General features: G+C 46.9%; 1 protein-coding gene and 1 long non-coding RNA gene across 2 annotated transcripts in view; both read left to right on the forward strand.

The window, feature by feature from the left end:
• Positions 1–15,443, forward strand: part of LOC123328863 (translation initiation factor IF-2-like) — a 384,326-nt gene that overhangs the window by 12,192 nt on the left and 356,691 nt on the right. The gene's annotated exons all lie outside the window — the stretch shown is intronic.
• LOC123328847 lies at positions 1,446–4,925 on the forward strand. The gene is made up of 2 exons (XR_006543849.2): positions 1,446–2,592; positions 2,729–4,925. It is a non-coding gene; the product is annotated as an uncharacterized LOC123328847 (long non-coding RNA).

Consider the following 15,443-nt stretch of genomic DNA (forward strand, 5'->3'; position numbering starts at 1 on the left):
CGTTAATAAGGATGCTTTGGGAAGAAAGAGGTAGGACTCAAGTGGCATCTTCCAGTATAAAGCTAACTTAGGAGCTGCATCAGAGGAAGCCACGCTGGCGGCCAGCTGGCAAGGTCGTCTCGTGCTGTGCCGTAAGGACTGTGTCCAGGCCCCTCCCCTGCTGGAGGGCAAGTCTTGTTGGTTGCTTCCATAAAGGGCCCGTAGTTGGCCACAGGGGCAGCTCTGTACCTTCTCCAGGGGGTCTCCAGTTGAGCACAGAGAGCTGGGAATTGGAGCGAGGAGAAAGCCTTCAAGTTGTCTTTGACCAAGAGGTCCAAGAGCTTGCACACACAGCCCAGTTGTAGGTGCCCCATCCTCAGGTGCCAGGAGCAGGACCTTTTGGCGTTGCAGCACACAAGTGCTCAGCTTTGTCTGTGCCCAGCTGTCCGACTCTTGGCGACCCCATGGACTGTAGCCCTCAGGCTCCTCTGTCCATGGGATTCTCCAGGCAAGACCTGACTGGAGTGAGTTGCCATTCCCTTCTCCAAGGAATCTTCCCGACCCAAGGATCGGACTGCCTCTCCTGCGTCTCTTGTATTAGCAGGTGGATTCTTTACTACTGAGCCACATGGGGAGCCCTCAGCATACAGGGAGACACCCTAAATTCCCAGTCATGCAAATCACCACCAGGTCTAAGGACTGGGGCTTAGGGAAAAGTCAAGAGCTTTGGCTAAAGGACAGTTTAAGTATTGAGAAATAACTGATGACATGGGTAGTAAATGTACCCAGTCCTGATGTTCTCCTGCCCTTGTGTGGGGAACAGGGCTCACGCAGAGTTTTGCACAGATGGGTCTACTTGGGGCTGGGTCACTTGCTAATCTCTGCTCTCCATGGTGAGCTCAAGTGGTGAGAGCTGGGCCCAATGGAAAAGAAATAAGCTTGTTTTCAATGGGCAGAAGCTTTGAAGGAAGTTAATTAAGACACACTTACAAATTAGGATTCTAGTTAATACAAATGCAAGATTGAAAAGAATAAGTCAGTTGCACACCTATAATCACCAAAGAACAATTTGTTTAGTAACAAAACACCAATTATGCCTGCTCTTATGTGAGTTTCTCCTCTATTTCTCTTGCAAAGAAATATCCCTCAGAACAGACTGAGTTCAGCATCCTCTCTTCCCAGGTCAGGCTCTCCGCATTTTCCTTTAAGGAATTGGTACCCACGAGAGAGCCAGCCCACGGGTTCCCCTGACATCCTTCCGAAGGTTGGTCTTGCACCTGGCTCAGGTGCATCTCTCTGCAGAGATACAGTCTCTGTTTCTTCCTGTATTCCTCAGCGACGGGCAGTGGCATAAGGAGACAGTCTGGATCTGGAGTTTTCTTGGGTATCAGGGACTTGACTCTGCCCAGAAACACAAAGCAGGTGCTGCAGAAGGCGGAGAGCTTGCTTTCTGTGCCAGGTGGGTGTCTCTGTACTGTGCTGAGTTGGCCCTCAGTAGTCTGTGACATTTCTCATCTAGTTATTAATAATGTTGACATGTATATTTTAAATCTCCCATTGTATCGTGACCCAGCTCTCTACTCTGTTTGTAGCAAAGAGTTAATGGTTTTGGAGGAAGGCATGCTACACAACCTTTGTGCCAAATGATTTTATGGTTGCCAGGTTCCCACTGGGTGCTGGGAACACAGGAGCGGACAAAAAGTCCCGGTCCTGTCCTCTGGGGAGTCCATAGTTTACTGGAAAGAATATCAAGTAAAACAAAAAGCATGATGGAACTGAAGCTTATGAGAAGTTCTTGGAAAAGACCAGGTTTCTCTGAAAAGATACCGTGACGGTGGTTAGGGAAGGCCTGTGTGGGAGAGTCATTCAAGACCTGGAGATTGGTTGGGGTTGTCGCAGGGCGCGGTGGTGGGGAGGGTCTATGTGTGAGCGGGGGTCCCTGGAAGAGGCGGTGTGGCTTCAGGGCAGAATGAGGGTGACCGTGGCTGGCGTGAGGCTGCTGAGGGTAGGCTGGGGTCTGGTGGTGCAGGACCTGCCAGGCCAAGCTGAGAACTTTGGATTGTAGCCCAAACCCCCTGGGGCATCACTGAAAAGGTTTTTGTTTTGTTTTTCTTTCTTTATTTTTAATCGGGGTGAAATTTATACAACATAAGCTGAAGCATTTTAAAGTGAACAAATCGGCGTTTTGTGTGTTCACGGCGTTCTGCGGTTGCCACCCGTGTCTATCCTAAAACATTTCCACCACCCGGAATGGAAACCCCCGACCCATGCAGCAGTCGTGGGCTTTAGGGAGTCACGTGGTGCGATTTTATTGCGTAACATCTTTCTGGCAAGCTTTTGGAGACGGAATTAGAGAGGGCAAGAGTGGAAGCAAGACAAGCAACTGGGAAATTAGAGTCGACTGCAGGAAGAGGTGGTGGCAGTGGTTTCCTGGACCAGGGGGGCCAGAGGAGTCACCCGAGACGTGGAGAAGGGTGGGGTGAGCCGCGTGAGCGTTGGACCGTCTCGTGCGATGATCTGCAAGTGGCTTGGTCACTTTGTAATAGCCTACGAAAGTGTTTCCCAAAGGGTGATCCATACCCCGTTGAGACGTGTGGAGGATGCTTGTTGGAGGTACAGCTTCTTAAGCCCCGCCCCCCCCCTCCCCCGGTACCGAAGCAGAAGGAATGAGGCGGGTTCCCTAAGGGATTCTTACAGGAACTGCGGTTTGAGAACCACTTACTGTCTTCTCATTCCGATGCCCTTTCAGGTTGAAGGTCGCCAGCAGTCCATCCAAGAGGGATGAATCAGAACGAGACACAGGATAGAAAAATGGATTGCCTAGAGCGTGCTTGTGACTTTGAGTGAGAGAGATGCTTTTCCGAGATGTATCTTTGACTTAATCCCGAAGGCGGACTGGGATGTGTAATGTAGATAATTTTATGGGTGGTGTTTGTTTTTGATTCTTTTCCCTTGGGGAGTATCCTGCCTCTCCCTGAGTGACTTGTGAACAGTGGCATTATCATGAAATACAATGTAGGTACTGTGTAGTAATTTATTGTGTTGATGTTTGGTCGCTAAATCACGGTCTGACTCTTTTGTGACCACATGGGCTGTAGCCCGCCGGGCTCCTGTGTCTATGGGATTCTCCTGGCACGAACCATGGAGTGAGTTGCCATTTCCTTCTGCAGAGATCTGCCCAACCTGGGGATCGAACCAGCATCTCCTGCTTGGCAGGCAGATTCTTTACCACTGAGCCACCTGGGAAGCCTAATTTATTGTTTAAAAAAAAAAAAAAGCCAACAACTGCAGGAAATTAACTTGTAAAGAAAATCATCTTGGTATTTTTGGAGTTACCTTCTAGTTACAAGATTCTTACAACTTTAAAGAGAGATTTCCTCAAATTAACTGACTTTAGAGCCAAAGTTTTTGAGACTTCATATCAGAAAATCCTACAAGCTGTAGTAAAAATCACCAACAAAGAGATGGAGATTTTTGTCTTTGACTTCTGTTTTCCACTTGCCTTTGGTATGTTTTTCTAACCCAGTGCTACCTCTTACAGACAGAATTTCCCGCCGCGTCTCAGCCACTCAGATGATTCTGTCCTAATGGTGTTTGGATCTTTCAAATAATCGTCTTCCTCCCAACAGTTGAGATAATACGTTTGGTTGACTTATACCTTTAGAACTGAGATGCTCATGGAGAGCATCTGGCTTTCTGGTCTACCTGAAGCCATCACCTTTGGAGAGCTTGAAGGGTTGTCACAGTCCTCGCTGCTGGGGAGTGGGGTTAGGTTTGTGGGGGGACTGTCCCCATGAGAAAAGGGTGCGGCTGTCCGCCAGCAGCCAAGGGGTTAAGCTCTCTGCACCCCAGCATGGCAGCATCCCACAGCAGCCCCGCCCTGTGCCCTTTTCCTGCCCACTGGCACTGCTCTTTCTGGAAGCAGCTGTGGGTTGCCCTCTCTCTGCCCCTCCTGCCCTCCCCCACTCCCGCTTTCCCTTTTGGGAAAATGAGGTGCTCAGCTTCTTTAAGAAGATGTTTCATTTTGGTTAATATTATTTCCACTCTCCTAGAAAGACGCTTAGGCACCTCGGGCTGTGTTTCTTTTTCAGCAGTGTACAAACTCAGATCTTAAAGTGGTTTCACTGCTTCATCATGGAATTTTATGAAGAAATAATATTTTGAGTGTCTGGCTAGCATCTTCTTTTTTTTTAATCTTGAAACACTTCGGATTTGTGAGGGATAGGAGGTAAAACTGTCCACTTATTTTACGCTCAAGATACACAGAATCAGTAAATAACTTTCCTTAAAGCTTGATTTTTCTGTGCCCTGCCCAAATACATGTTGTTATATGAGAGCAAACACTTTAGAAGAATACAAAGAGGAAGGTTAAAGTCTTCAGAAATACTGGAGCTAACCTTTGCTGACATTTTAGTAAAGTTCTTCCAGGCATATCTCTCTGTCTCTGTCTCTGTCTCTCTCTCTCTCTATATATATATATGTATGTATGTATCTGCACGTGTACATGTATGCATGATATACAGATGAAATTCTAAATAAAAGGGATTTTGCTGTGCATGCTATTCTGTAATCTACTCTGTTGTTCTACTGACGTGTGCTGGGCATCCTTCCATGTCAGCAAATATATCTTATCTTTTTAATGACTGAATAGTTGTACTGGATGCTTTTCATTGTGAGTAATGCAAATCCCAGGGCAAACTAGCTTAAATAATAGAACATACTGAAAAATCCTGTGGGCTGGGGCTCAGGCATGATTTAATCAGGATTCAGGATTTCTTTCTTTAGAACTTGCTTTTTTCCTTGCACCTCATGGTGGCAAAACAGCTGAAGTTCTAGGGACCCATTCACTGTCCAGTGAAAGATAGCTGCTCTTAATCATCAAATAAACAAATCATCATCATCATCAAAAAAAAAAAAAAAGAAATCCTGGCTTCCTTCTGCTTGAACCATCATAGGTAAAGCTACCAGGGAAGTGGCATGCACTGATTGCTTCAGATTTGGGTAGAAGTTTGTGCTAATCCAACCCAATCTCAGTGCATACACACATCCAGAGTTCTGCTAGAAAATACCGGAAACAGCTTGCTGAGGAGGCAGCTAATGCCGTCTCTTAGGCTTGACTCCAGACTTTGTTGTTGTTTAGTCACTCAGTCATGTCTGACTCTTTTGTGACCCTTTTGTAGCCCTCCAGGCTCCTCTGTCTATGGGATTCTCCAGGCAAGAATACTGGAGTGGGTTGCCATTTCCTTCTCCAAGGGATCTTCCTGACCCAGGGACTGAACCCACATCACCTGCTTGGCAGGCGGATTTTTACCACTGAGCCGCCTGGGAAGCCCCTACTTCAGGCTTTACTGATGGACATTTAAGTTGTTTCTGATTTTTCTATTGGAAAATCATTGCCACTCTAAGCATGCTTGTATGTTCACCATTTTACACCTGCGCAGTGACCTCACTGGGGTACATTCTTATTAGAAGAGTTGCTGGATCAAAAAGTATGTCCACTTTCCACCTAATAGCTGTAAGCCACCCACCATCCAAGCTCTAAAACCACCCTTTTGCCAGGTACATGTTGAAATCCCTCAACTGCCTGTTGGGAGCCTTTTTTTTTTTTTTTTTTTTTTTTAAGTTTTTGAATCATTAAGCAGAGACTTCAGATTTACAGCAGAATTTCAGATGTCACAATTTTTCTGAGCAAGACAAATTTGATGTGACAGAATTTAAGATTAATCAAAGCTTCTGTGGTGTAAAAATGTTTCACCAGGCAGGCAAAAAGGACGGATTCTGCCAGCTGCAAGTCTCGTGCTTGGTGGGCGGCGGCTCAGGGATGGCTCTTCGGGTGCCCTGAGTGGCCACCTGCAAATTGCCGTCAGCACGTGCTCTGCATTCACTTTGTTGCTGTCGACTCCCGTCTCAGGGTGATACGAAGACAGGCCAAATGGGATTGGAAATGCCAGGAGAGGATGGCCATTCATGCATGTACCCTGCAATTTCAACTGTAGTACGTTGGAACGTCTTGCAGTTGAATTTTGTAGAAAAAAGCTTGGAAAGCAGTGCTCTTTGGGATGATAGGATCTCGTGTGCCGTGGTCATCCTTTGGAGGAAGTGAGTGGCAAGACTTCTGCGAAGACATGCTTTGAGCAACCCAAGGGTGCAGGGTGCTGTTTGTGGGATCACCTTTGCTGGTGTGAATGACAGTGGCGTGAGTGGGGACCCAGCAGGAGGATTGCAGTTGGCGTCTCTTGTGTATTTGCAGGCACAGTTGACATGCCGTCCAGTTTAATCCTCATGGCAACCTTTTCTTATGTCAGTCAGTAACCAGAGGAAAGCAAAGCTCCAGAAGATTGAGCAACTGGTCCACTGTCAAAGCCGGTAGGAGGAAGAGGTAGGAAGTTTGAACCCTGTCTTCGACCACACTGTGTTTTGAGGCTCCTTTTCTGCCCAGTGGAAATGATTAATGGCATTGTGCTTTGTTTTCTCTGATGATGCCAAGGAATGAATGTAATGTCTAGTATTAAAATTAAGATATGGCAGTGAGGAGAGTCACTGGAGAATTGTAAATGATAAAAGGGACTGAAAGTGCGAATGGCACAAATGAGGTGTGTGACCCAGAAAGCTGCAGTGACACCCACCGCTGTTGTGTGGGCAGTGACAAAGAGGACAGAGTTCCCTGGGGACGTGACTGCACGGTGGCAGTTTCATGAGCAGAAGCCTCGTGGAAAGGGGCCAGGTGGGGAGAAGTAGCTAAGATGAAGCATAGGCTTCCCTGGTGGCTCAGATGGTAAAGAATCTGCCTGCAGTGCAGGAGCTCTGGGTTCGATCCCTGAGTCAGGAGGGAAGGCGATGGCACCCTATTCCAGTATTCTTGCCTGGAGAATCCCACGGACAGAGGACCCTGGTGGGCTACAGTCTGTTGGGTTACAAAGAGTCAGGACACAATTGAGCGACTAACACTTTCACACTTTCTCTTTCATAATATATGTGAGCATGTTTCAAAGCTATGCATGTGCTACAGAAATATAAATTATTATTGTTAAATTAGAAATGTTTATCGTGGAAGCATATTTCCATGAGAGCTATTTTATCACCAGTAGAGAAGTTGCAGAGTTCTGGAGACGTGTGAACCTCGCTGCTCCGTTGTTGATGTGGGTTCAGCACGCTCGAAGGCTACAGCTCGGTGAAGTCAAACAATATCCTCATCAAGAGAAAGAAGCAAAAGGGCAACTTCCAAATAAAGCACAGCTGTGTCAGAGTGAAAAATACCTTTATAGGGGAAAAGAGAATGTCAGGGTGTAGCGTGCTTCATGGAGAAAAAGAAGGGCTTGAACTCTCAGGAATGGGATTACGTAACACACGGTCAGTTCTTCTGACCTTGAGAGTAAGGGAGAGTCCTTTCGATTGTGGGTCAGAAAGATCGTGGGTCTCAGGGTCTCTGCCCATTGCACCCCTCTCCCAGGCCTCCCACTGCTGAAGGCCACGTGGAGCAGGAGGATGGGGGAAGCACCAGCAGGTTGAGTGATCCCAGCAAGTCCCCTCCTGCATCTGGGAACCTGTGCATTGCTGTCCGCTGCCTGGCGCAGCCCTTGTCCGTGGCGTCTGCCGGCGGGCAGGTGATTCTGGGCCTGGGGGTGCGTTGCAGGACTTTAGTCAGTGCCCAGCTGCACACAGCAGCCCCCAGGCATCGTGAGTGCTTTACTGGGAGCGAGCGCCTCCTGACCCACGGATGCTCTCATGCAGCCGTCGTGGACTGTCTGCTAGGCTGGCTCCTCTGTCTCCTTTCCTGGGAATCACTGCATCGCCCAGCTGCACCGATCATTAACAACTTCTTGAAGCGTGCAGCCCCAGCTCGCCTCCCCTAGGCTCCAGGCAGTCGCGGCTTGCCCTATTTTGGCAGTCGCCTGAGTAGCTATGAGCACTAGTGATGTTATTGGCCGAGGAGTTGAACAGAAGCTGAATAAAGTTTGGCTGTGTGCATCCTTCAGGGCACAGCTCCTGGTCCCGGGGCAGAAAAACAACAGAAACGGGCCCCTGAACGTGTTCTTGAGCGGCACACACTGTGACTGGGCTTCGACCATCCGCACCTCTGCGGAGAAGATGCTACCCCCGACCCGGAGCTCCAGACTTGTGCTCCCATCTCTTTGGTCTCCAAATCTTAGCGTGAAATATTGAGTACCCTAGGAAAGCTAAATTAATGGTGAGTCAAAGTAATTAAGGCAAAGTAAATAATCTCCGAGGTTCTCATTCCCCGTGAAACTAATTTCATATCTTATCCTTCATGTGTTAAAAATAGTTCTCTGCTAATTCAAGATGCCCGTCCTCTGTGTTGGTGAAGTGCACTTCAGTTCTATTGAAAGGATGCAGATTAGAGAGTTATTTTCAAATGGGTGATTTTTTTTTTTTTTTTTTTTGACGAGAGACATTTATTTTGGCATCACAACAGTGTGAATCTCTTTGGGTGAGCTGAGCGGTGGATACAGCTGTAGCGGGCAGCTGATGATCAAGTCGCTTATGATCACTTACAGCTGGGACAGGCTTTTCATCCCTTTAGTGAGGACTCGAACGTTCCCAGCCTCCCAGCCAATGATGAGATTTGTTTAGCTCTTTTGCAGGATTTTGACTAGCCGTAGCTTGACCTTGAATATATCTGCATGTTTAGAAACTATGTCTGTTTCATTCTTCTTCTTCTTTTGATATGGCCCATTTTTTAAAATTGTGTATTTATTTTTTATTGACTTATTTTTGGTCACACTGGGCCCTCTTTGCTATACAAGGGCTTTCTCTAGTTGTGGCGCGTGGGCTTATCGCAGCAGCTTCCCTTGCTGCCGAGGGCAGGCTCGTGTTCGGACTTCAGCAGTTGTGACACAGGGGCTTAGTTGCCCCGGGCATGAGGGCACTTCCCAGACCAGGGATCGAGCCGAGGTTCCCTACATTGCAAGGCGGATTCTTAATCACTGGACCACCAGGGATGCCCTGATGTGAACCATTTTTAAAGTCTTGACTGAATTTTTTGCAGTATTGCCCCTGTTGTTTCTCTTCTGGCTTTTTGGCCAGGAGGCATGCAGGACCCGGTTCCCCTGGACCAGGGATCAGCCCCGCAGCTCCTGTGTTGGAAGATGACGTCTCAACCTCTGGGCCCCGGGGAAGTCCCCATTCAGTTCTTCTGTAGGAAGGGAGCAGAGGACTGTGAACACTATTTTAGAGTTGTTTTTTTTTTTTTTTTTTGTCACCTTAAAACGATGACAAATCCATAATGGGACAGTTGGGAGCATATGGGCTTTGAGGCGTCATTGTATCAAGCCCGTCCTCCTGCCACTGAGACGTTGTGATGCAATGCCCTGTTGTCCTGGGGCCTGAGAGGGCATGGTTGTGGCTTGGATGAGGCTAGGATGCTGTGCTTCCTCAAGCTCAGAGAACTGCTTTAGGATTTCCTACTGTGCAGCGGTGGTCTTGATCAACTGAGAGAATTCTTTCTGTTTCTGGGACAAGGGAGCATTTTGGTTAGGAAGAGCAGAGGTATTTGAAGAGAAACCTTGAGCACACAGTCCTAAGTTCCCACCATCTGAAGAGTGACATCAACTCTCGGTTTGCTTTGCCTCTTCAGAGAGCTGCCCCAGTCCTCCAGGATGTTGTGGAGCTGTGCTTCTAGAGAGGTGCCGTTTTGCTTTTGAGGTGACAGCCCAGTGGCGGCATCTGCAGGATTTGGTGGCATCTGTAGTCACATGTCTGCACAGAAAATTGTGGCTAATTAAAGGGAGTTGTTGCTGTTCAGCCACAGTCATGTCCAACTCTTTGCAACGCTATGGACTGCAGCCCCCCAGGCTCCTCTGTCCATGGGGATTTTCCAGGATGCCATGCCCTCCTCCAGGGGATCGTCCCGACTCAGGGATCAAACCCAGGTCTCATGCATTGGCAAGTGGATTCTTTACCATCTGAGCCACCAGGGAAGCCCTTGAATGGGAGGAGAAGTGCATGTAAAGTGACTTTAATGATTCTCTGATTTTTAAATATTTAGTTTTAGTGTCAAAAGAACATTTTTTTTAAGACAGTGAAGTGTGCTTTTCTGCTAAATTTTTAATTTCTCTTTCTGATTAGGCTTCCCTGATAGCTCAGTTGGTAAAGAATCTGACAGCAATGCAGGAGACCCCAGTTTGGTTCCTGGGTTCGGAAGAGCCATTGGAGAAGGGATAGGCTACCCACTCCAGGATTCTTGGGCTTCCCTGGTGGCTCAGCTGGTAAAGAATCCGCCTGCATTGCGGGAGACCTGGGTTCGATCCCTGGGTTGGGAAGATCTCCTGGAGAAGAGAAAGGCTGCCCACTCTAGTGTTCTGGCCTGGAGAATTCCATGGGCTGTATATATATAAGTCCATGGGGTTGCAAAGAGTCGGATATGACTGAGCAATTTTCACTTCTGGGAAAAGAATATGGAAATCGAGCATAGGCATGTGGTGCACATGGGGAATAATAACATTTTTGCTGCATGTGGAGATATCATACTATATTTGTACACTGAGATATTAATCATTACTTGCATTCATACAGCATCTAACAGTGTGCAAAGTACCATCTTATCTTTTGATCATTGTGACTTCTGAATGAACTGGGTAATTATCAGTGTCCCAGTTTTAAAGGTGAGGAAACAAATTCAGTGAAAGTGTCAGTCACTCAGTCGTGTCCGACTCTTTGCAACCCCATGGACTGTAGTCACCAGGCTCCTCTGTCCACGGGATTCTCCAGGCAGGAATACTGGAGTGGGTTGCCATTTCCTTCACCAGGGGATCTTCCCAACCCAGGGTTTGAACCCGCCAGGCGGGCTCTCTACCACTGAGCCACCAGGGAAGCTCTTAGGCTAGATTCTTTGTAGCATTCGCACCCTCTACACAAGCCACGTTAAAGCAAATGACAAATGGGGATTTCACTTGACAAGGTTATCTCATGTAGCTAGCAATGTAGCTTGCATTTTGGGCAACGTATGAATCTGCGTGTGTTCCTGTATATGAGCTGGGGTGACTGGGGGCCAAGGCCCAGACGTTCTGGGTTAAATGTTCCGACAGGGGAAGCAATTGCCACTCCATCAACGAAGCAGGCACCCTTTCTTTACCTGCCTGACCTCAGCCCTAGTTTAGAGGTCTCCCAGGCTATGTATATTTGGCACTTGGAAATCTAAAAGCTTTTAGTAATTATTCTGAAGGGGATCTTTTTTTTTAAAGCTGTTTCTCCTGCTGAAATGACTTTCTGGTCACAGAGCTGAGTGAGTGCTAGCAATAATTGAAAATGACTTGAAGAAGGGGAGGGTAAAGTGGAAGCAAGGCATATTAGCTGCTGGCTGATATTATTGCCTGAAAGCAGGTGGTTTTGTTAGATTCAGTACACTGTGTGTGGTGTAAAGAACAAACCTTTCCATTTTTTTTTTCCTGAGAACCATGATGCTATCTCAGTAATTGAAAATAATCTTCTAAAGTTGCTCCTTAACTAGATTTACACAATCCCCTTTCAAATCAGCTGTTATCTGCCCTTACATTTCACAGTTAATGTTGCTGTCTGCACAGCCCCTGCTAACAAGAAGATCAAGTGTAACTCTTTTCATGATTTGAAATAAAGTGTTTCTATTGTAATTATCCTGGCGCCCGGTTGTGTGGTTACAAGTGGGCTCATTTCTCAGCTGGGTTTATGAGGATGTTTCCTTGTGGAATATAAGACCTTCTGTTCCAGTAGTGTTCTCGTTCACAGACCTCTCAAGGGTTTCTCGAACTCTCTCGTGCTCACTTTTTTTGTACGTTTAAAAATGTTTCTATAGATGTTTTGGGGCGTGGGCTGGGACTGGGGAGAGGTAGGTTGAGGCACCTTTTCCTCTGTGGCACTGACACATGAGCGGCACCGTATCCCCTTGTTTATGTTGTCAGCGACCTCATTTTGGCAAATTAGGAAAAAAACACCACACCTATTCAATGGCAGTTGTTTAGTCACTAAGTCCTGTCCAACTCTTGTGACCCCATGGACTGTAGCCCACCAGGCTCCTCTGTTCATGGGATTTCCCAGTCAAGAAGATTAGAGTGGGTTGCCGTTTCCTCCTCCAGGGGATCTTCCCACCCCAGGGATCAAACCTGGGTCTTCTGCTCCTGAGTCTCCTGCGTTGCAGGCGGATTCTCTACCATCTGAGCCACCAGGGAAGCCCCATTAAATTGCAGTAGGCAGGTTTTAGGGACTTCTCAGGTGGCGCTAGTGGTAAAGAACCTGCCTGCCAGCGCAGGAAACATGAGACCTGGGTTTGATCCCTGGGTCAGGAAGATCCTCGGTGTGGGCTCGGCGGCCCACTCCAGTATTCTTTCCTGGAGAATCCCAGGGACAGAGGAGCCTGGTGGGCTACAGCCTATGGAGTCGCAGAGAGTCGGACATGGCTAACGCGACTCAGCCACTCACGGACGCAGGCAGCTTTGAAATTGGTGTTTCATTCCTGACGGTGCTGAGAGAGGCAGACGGGAGCATGTGCTGCCAGGGAAGGTTGTGGGAAGTCTGGAGTTGCCTTCAGAATTCTTCTGGAACAGGCTACATCCTCACGTGTTGAGGATCCGGATGCTCTGTGAGTCTTCCGTCTCCGTGCGGATGCATGTAACTCTATTTCCAGCCTGCGCTCACATTTTATTTTTAAGTAAGTTGCTATGTTACCCCTCTTGCATAATTGATCTACAGAAGCCTTTTGCTGCTTCCAGGCTAGCGAAAATTTCAATGATCCATTTTAAAAATCAAAATTGCTAATTGCTTATTTCCTTGAGGAAGATGTCAATCCATAGCCATGGCATGATGGAAGGACATTAAGTCCTATGTATGCTGGAGTATTAAATCCATCTGAAACTTGTACTGAGGAGGTTCTCAAGTAGGTGGTATTTGTTACTAGTATTTTGGGAAGTCTACTAAGGATGGGGCTGGAGGTGAAAGACACTAACTGAAGCAACTACTTGTTTTTAAGACTTCTTTTAAAATATAGGCCACAGGGCTCTACATCACAGTGTCAGTTGCCATGGTTACACTGAGCCCCCCCCCCAACCCCTTCCGTTTACAGTGGTGGTCCCTTCAGCATTTTAAGCCAGATTTCCCTTGTGTGCAAAAGAAGGTTGAACAGAACGACCCTCTAAGAGTCCCAAGCACTGTGAATTGATGAATTCTATTAAACCTGAAGAATATTCAATGCACCCATATACCAATAATAAAGAGAGGGGATTTATGAGCCATCATTAAACTTCGTGGGCTGCCATTTCAGGCTCTCCAACTGTATTGATCCACTCCATTAGTAGGAATAATTGAGAATTGATTGACTCATTTGGACATCCTCTTAATTACATTAACAAAAAATGTAAATAGTCCATAAATATGGGCTTCATATAGCGTGACCCCCCTTTTTTTTTCTTAAAATACTTTCTGATTTTAGGTAGAATAAGTATCGTTTTGCATGATGAATAGTAAGAGAAAATATCCTGCTTAACTTCCACAGCTGGCTATCCCAAGTGCCTTTCCTTGGGACTGTAGGATCCAAGTGAATGAGCGTCCCAGATTCTTGACGTCTTCCCGGTGAACATGGGTACCACTGGCTGACTCTTCTTGGAGGCAAGAGATCCAGCTTCTTCTTTTCTTTCTATATTTTGTTTTGTCTGGTTCAGTACTTAACTGGTAGCAGTACCGCTTAGAGCAGCAGTCCCCAACCTTTTGGGTACCATGGGACGGGTTTTGCGGAAGACAGCTTTTCCACACACCAGGGATTAGGGGATGGTTTTGTGATGATTCAAATGCATTACGTTTAGTGTGCACTTTATTTCTATTATTATTACATGAGCTCCACCTCAGGTCATCAGGCACTAGATCCTGGAGGCTGGGGACCTGACTTAAAAGACATACAGCAGCAGTTGTAGGGAGTTAAATTCAAATTTTATCCCCTGGTTGAGTAAACAGCAGAGGAAGTTGATAAGGAAGAAACTCCAAACAGAGCATTAAAAGGGAGGTAACTTCTCAGCCCCAATTATCGCAGAGAACGGACGCCTGGCTTTCCCCATAGAGTAAATAACGACGCCCTACCTGCACAGCTTTGCTTCTCTCTTCTCAGCATCAGGCTGGGGAGGAAGGGGAAGGTTGGAAGGAGGTCTGCACAGAAGGACTGGCAGTGGCCACACCCTGAGCTCACCCTTATCTGGGAGCTGCAAACAGAAGGGGCAGTGTGGAAGGAGAGACCAGACTGGTAACAGAGTTTAAACTGCCCCCGGGCGGCTTTAATTTATGAGCCTCTCGCCTGATGGAGATGTTGTCAGAGGAACTCTGCCGACTCCCGCCAGTGCTGAGCTATCCCTCAAGACGCATCTCGGTGGTCCTGGCCGCCTCACGCTCACCTGGGCTCTTTAAACGTGATTCCTCTACGCCCGCTAGTTGTTGTTGTTTAATTGCAAAGTCGTGCCCGACTCTTAGTGTAGTGTGCCAGGCTCCTCTGCCCACGGGATTTCCCAGGCAAGGGTACTGGAGTGGGAGGTCCAGCTTTATTTGACATCTGGTGCAGAAAAAGTGGAGGAGGAGGATGTGCAGTGATTAGATTTACAGGAGGAGGCAGGCAGCAGTGACCTCAAGAAGGACACAGACTCACGCTTTTATTTTACCATGTTTGTTTCTCTTCCTGATGTGCTGCTGACTGCCCGGAATGCTATTTCCAACTCCTCTGCTGTAGAAGTTCGTAGTATTTTACTCATTGAGGTTGGGAAGTGACACAAATTTGGCTTAAAGCAACGAGACCATTGTGAACACTTATATCATATAACAAGCATCCTGGGAGATTCTGCAGACACTAATGAGGAGAAAGAAGAGGCGCCCAAGCCCCTCTAGTTGAATAGCCAGTAGAGGTGGGTCCCCATAGTGAAATTCATCTGAAAACAATCCGGTCTAGTGCCGTAGCCTGAGAGGACAGCCAAAGAGAGTGGGTGGGTAGTTAATATTTGTAACTTTCTAATGCAAAGTCTTGTGAAAGTGTGTAGTTTTACATGCTGTCATAGCATGCGGTTGCTTTTTTTTTTTTTTTCACTGTATGACAAGTACTTTGAGAGTTTCTGCATTTATCTCAGCAGTTTCAAAGTGACAAGTCCATCTGATGGTGTAGAAAAATGAGTATTTTCCTATAAGTTTTAGGTACTATCCATAAATCTTTGTGTGAAATAACGGTGGTTTTCATGATTGAAAACATCTATTAGAAAAATTTACTGATCTTAGTTTTGAGGAACTTGCTTTTTTTTTTAACTTCAGTGTCTCTATATCTGAGCGGAAAATCAGGTATCTTGTGGGCAGCTTGTCTCTGGAAGCCTTGGGAAGCATTCTTTTTTGGGATGAAAATGAGGACCACGAGGCAGGAAGACCCTCAGGTCTCTTCTTGTGACTTTGGACAACTCACAGTCTTGATCACCACAACCTCCCTCTCAAAGTATTAATAGCTGTACTTGGTTTTT

The sequence above is a fragment of the Bubalus bubalis genome, chromosome 13, assembly GCF_019923935.1.
Source record: "Bubalus bubalis isolate 160015118507 breed Murrah chromosome 13, NDDB_SH_1, whole genome shotgun sequence".
Taxonomy (NCBI): Eukaryota; Metazoa; Chordata; class Mammalia; order Artiodactyla; family Bovidae; genus Bubalus; species Bubalus bubalis.